Consider the following 5,222-nt stretch of genomic DNA (forward strand, 5'->3'; position numbering starts at 1 on the left):
GGTCGCGAAGTACTCGCACGTGCGTCGCGCGGTCGTGCGCGGGTCTTTGTTCTGTTCGGTGGCGCTTGTCTGATGAGGTCGGCGTTTACAGTGTAGATATTAAGTTATACATTTTTAGCACCAAGTTCGATTTGGTCTAAATTTCTACTTCATTTTCGAAATGAACACGATGCTTCCACGTTACGCTGTGTGTTGTTGTTGGTGTGCTGTTGTGTGCGTGCATGTGTGCTGTGGTGTGTGTGTGCGTGCGTGCTTGCGTGCTTGCTGGGCGTGCTGCGCGCCGTGCGTGCGTGTGTTGCGTCTCTTTGTGTGTGTTGTCTGTGTGTGCTTCGTATTTTGTGCGGTGTTTTGTGTGTGCCTGGGGGGGTGTGTGTGTGTGTGCTGTTGTTGTGTGCGTGTTTGGTGTGCGTTTGCGTGGTTGCGTGTATGTGTGTGTGTGTGTGTGTCGTGTGTCGTGTGTGTGTGTGTGTGTTGCGCGCTGCGTGTGTTTATATATTACTATATTAGGAGTCCTTTTCTACTCCTCGACGTATATTATAGTAATGTTGTGTGTGTGCGTGTGTTGTTTGTGTGTGTGTGTGTTTGGTGTGTGTGTGTGTGTGTGTGTGTGGCGTGTGCATGGTGTGTTGTATATGTGTTGCGTTACGTTGTGTTGTGTGTGTGTGTTGTGTGTGTGTTGTGTGTTGTGTAGTGTATTGTGTATGTGTATGGTGTATTGTGTATGTTGTGTGTATGTGTATGTGTATGTGTTGTGTTGTGTATGTTGTGTGGGGGCTGCGTGTGTGTGTGTGTGGTGTGTGTGGCGTGGTGTGGTGTGGGCGTGCGTGCGTGCGCGGTTTGTTTGTGGCGCTCGTGTTTGTGCGGTCGTGCTCGGCTTTTTTGTGCGCGTGCATCGTGTTGGTGTGCGTGTCTTGTGTGTGCGTCGGGCGTGCGTGGCGCGTGTGGTGCGTGCAGCGTGTGTGCGTGCGTGTGTTGTGTACTATATATTGGTCTCTGTTTGATGACGTTGCGTTTGCTGGTTGAGATTGCTGCGACATTTTAAGAAGCAATTTTTAGCGATAGGAGTTAACTCAACATTGAGTTTCCGGTCTAAGGGGACACTTGGTGTTTATTTGGTTCATTTTTGTTATTAGGAAATGGCGGCGGAGTGCCCTGTTGTATGCAGCGCGTGGGAGCTGAATTCACACGCTGCTCCACTGTTTCGCTTAAAATGTTTACGGTTGTTATTAATGGTTTGCAAGAGAAATCTTCATCGTGAATAGTCAACGAACAGGCGGAAGTTGAGATATGAAATACTAGGGCAGTCGGAAGCACGACCCTCGCAAGGCAGCTGAATTTCTTTCATTGTGAATTTTTTATTAATTAATTAATTGAACTTAAGTGGAAATTAATTATTATTAATTATTAAATATTAATTGGATCCGGATTTAGTGCTATGACGTGCGGGTGGGGGAGGATTTGGTTGGCGGCCCTTGCTGTGGTTTGCGTGTTTGTATTCTCAGCGAGCGCACTAGCGGGAAGTAAACTGAACGTGCATGGTCACCACCGACAAACCCACCCACTCAGCAGCCGGTTGAAATACTCCGTCAGCCGGGCGGACGGTAATTTGATGCTTTTATTTGCCGTAGTATGAGAAAGTTATCGCTGAGATGTGTGCATGGTGTCTTTTGAGTTGACGCGGCTTCACGGTAGATGTGTTTCATTTAGCAACTGAAAATCCTACATAAAGGCTTTGTTTAGGGCCCCCCGCACCACGGTGCGCATTTCGGTCAGCGCACGTGTGCGGGCGCGAATGCGCCCGTGTGCAGGGCTGGTTTACGTGCGCAAATGGGCCGGCGTTTAGGCTGCAGGCGTCGTTTGGGCTTCGTTGCCGCGCTGGGTAAATTCCCCGTAAAGCGGGTTATTCCCGCGGAACAAATTAGTGGGGATTCGAGTCGCTGTTTTCAGGGTTTCAATGAACATTGGCTTCAAGAAGCGTTTAGTTGGCTTCGAGATGATTAGAAAGAAGATGAGGTTGAAGATTTGCGAGATTGTGGGAGGCGTGAGCGAGATGGCCTGGACACCCTGTATAAACCTCTTATGAATCCCCTGAACAAACAACTACATGATTGAGATAGCATCCTTTTATGAGAAGACTGTGGAGCTGCGGCATCATTTCACACGGTTGGTACACACAGCTTTACTTCGACTTTGTACAAACAATTAAAACGCAATTAGATTTAAAAGGTCGCGCGATTATAACGGGGTGTTCAACTGGAGTTGTGCAGCTTCTCCTTTCCGCCTCTTCTTTCTCTTCTTTTTATAATTTAGTTACGTAAACTGGTTTCAAATGCGATGTGTGGAACATCTTAATATACCGGCATGGTAAGTTTAGATCACACACGCTCGCTAGGGCGTGTTAGGCCTGGTATTCTTGCTGTTTCTCTATCCGTTCGGTGCGGTGATCGTAGGACATAATGGTCGAAAGATTGTGTATGTAATAGATTTAGACGTTTTTTATTGGTACCTATGTGTCTGCGTTTACTGGTGGGTTCGGGTAAGCCAGTTGCACCCGGCTCTCGTCCCGGACCTGTCTTGGTCTTTTCCTTTTATCTAACTATGCCTTCTTTCCATATCGGCACTGCTGCGTTTATACTCATGAGCAGCTTTCGATTGGCCGTATTGTTCCCTATCATTCCGCTGGCGGTGAACCTTTGTTCGGTAGGTGCCCATTGAGTCATCAGCAAAGCTGTTTGCCGACCCCCCTGTACCGCGTTGAATTATCTCCGCTATGAGCGCAGTCACATTACTGTCTCAACGCATGGCGCCACACCGCATCTCGCGCCTGTGCTTCGCCGAATATACCACAATTGCACAAGCACGCCGCACGCAACACACCACACACACAACGCACACACCCACCGCACACACAGCAACACACACTCTACAAATTATAATATATTGTCATTACTATATTTATTAATATATCTATATTATTATATATTATTCTTATATCGTGATACAGCTGGTGATTTTTTTCGCACTTAATTCCTGCCTTGATAAGAGCTTTGATGACAGCGTCAATGGATATCAGATCAAGCGTTGAAATTGACCACCGCGGACTAAACAATGATTACCTGGGGGGGTCAACATTGAAGAATATAAGAATCAATAAGAATATAAAATACAAGAAATTGTTTGTCCTACTTTCCACTTTTATCAAAGTGGTTTGCCCTATTTTGCCCTACTTGAGGGGGTTTTGTTCAGGCACGTTTTGTCCAGGGGTTTTCGTGTTTATGGGTTTTGTCCGAACTCCACATGTCTTCGAGTTGATGCGGCTTACGTAGATGTGTTTCAATTTAGCAAACTGAAAATCCATAAACCATAAAACGGCCTTTGTCTAAGTCCCCCGCACACGGTGCGCGCGTTTAGCTCAGCTTGTTTTTGTTACCTCGGCGCATGCGTGGCAATCGGTTAATCCCCGCGACCGGTGATTCCCCCCCCGTAACGGTTATTCCCCGCAGAAAAATCGATGTTTACTCTATGGTATATAATGTTAATTAAGCGAATATTGGAAAAGCGATTGAGAGTTGTGCGAAGTGCGAAGCGGTGAGTATACTGACTAGGACTAGTTTCTACTAAGCATAGTTTTATGACTATATTATGGCATTCATTGCGTTTATTATTAAGTTACGGTTACATTGTACCCTTTGTACCCTATACTTTGTACCTTGTATATCGTAAATATTCCGACACTTCCTAATGTTTTAACCGGTTACGTGCGTGAGACATCCCGTATATCTACACTCAAAAAACTAAAGTGTAAAACTAGTTACACTTATCGAGTGTCACATTATATATATAACACTTGAAGCGTCACTCCAAGTAATACAGGTGTGAGGTATGTAATCATAAAGTGTTAAAACAGTAACACTTTCTTTCGTGTCAAAAAACTTTACACTATATATGTGTCAAGCTGAGCTCCCCAATCTCTTATAAGAGCTCCATTCCCTGCTCTCACTTTTACGATTTCATTCACGATTAAGATTTCTTGATGAGCTAGAAAACACTCGGATTTGAAGTATAAAAATGAACATTATTGTGCCAGCTAGCCTACACCAGTTGGTTGGGATTGATTGTTAGTTCAGATGCAAAATATTGAAAGCAAAAGGTTATACACCATAGATTAATTGGGTACTATGACAATGGGTATATAAGATAGCCGAGTCGGTTTATAGTTAGTGTTAGGGTTAGGTTAGGTTAGGTTAGGGATGAGGATAGGTTAGGTTAGGTTAGGATAGGGATAGGGATAGGTTGACTGTTTGTACTTGTGTGTGTGGGACTGCCGTACCCGTGTAAAGTCGGTGTTTACATTTAACACTACAGTACTAACTCGTTTTAGTCCAAAACGAGTTAATATTTACCAACGAGGTGTTAATATTACTAACACTTCTTGGTGTAAAATATTCTAACACTTGAAATTTACACTTAAGGTGCTGTCGCTAACTGAACTCTTTATAGTGTAGACAATTGACACTTTACGATTCAATTCTGACACTTTATTTTTTTGAGTGTACACGTGATACAGTTGCCAAATTTGTTCATTGATACCCTGAAAACCGCGACTCGTAATTCCCCTATTTTGTTTCCGCGGGGAATAACCGTTACGGGGGAATCACCAGTCGCGGGGATTAACCGATTGCCACGCACGCGCTGAGGTAACAAACCCACGTGTAAAGGCCCCTGCACACTGTGCGCATTCGGCGCGCGCAAACGACGCTGAGCTAAACGCGCACCGTGTGCGGGTGACTTAAAGAAAGGCCGTTTTATGGTTTATGGATTTTCAGTTTGCTAAATTGAAACACATCTACGTAAGCCGCGTCAACTCGAAGACATGGGGAGTTCGGACAAAACCCATAAACACGAAAACCCCCGGACAAAACGTGCCTGAACAAAACCCCTCAAGTAGGTCAAAACAGGGCAAACCACTTTGATAAAAGTGGAAAGTAGGACAAACGATTTCTTATATTCTTATTGATTCTTATATTCTTCAATGTTGACCCCCCAGGTAATCATTGTTTAGTCCGCGGTGGTCAATTTCAACGCTTGATCTAATCTCCATTGACGCTGTCATCAAAGCTCTTATCAAGGCAGGAATTGAGTGCAAAAAACTCACGCTGTTATATATATTTATTTATTTATTTATATAATATATATATATATATATACATATATATATATAA

This window comes from Priapulus caudatus, unplaced genomic scaffold, assembly GCF_000485595.1.
Source record: "Priapulus caudatus unplaced genomic scaffold, Priapulus_caudatus-5.0.1 Scaffold42, whole genome shotgun sequence".
NCBI classification, from domain to species: domain Eukaryota; kingdom Metazoa; phylum Priapulida; class Priapulimorpha; order Priapulimorphida; family Priapulidae; genus Priapulus; species Priapulus caudatus.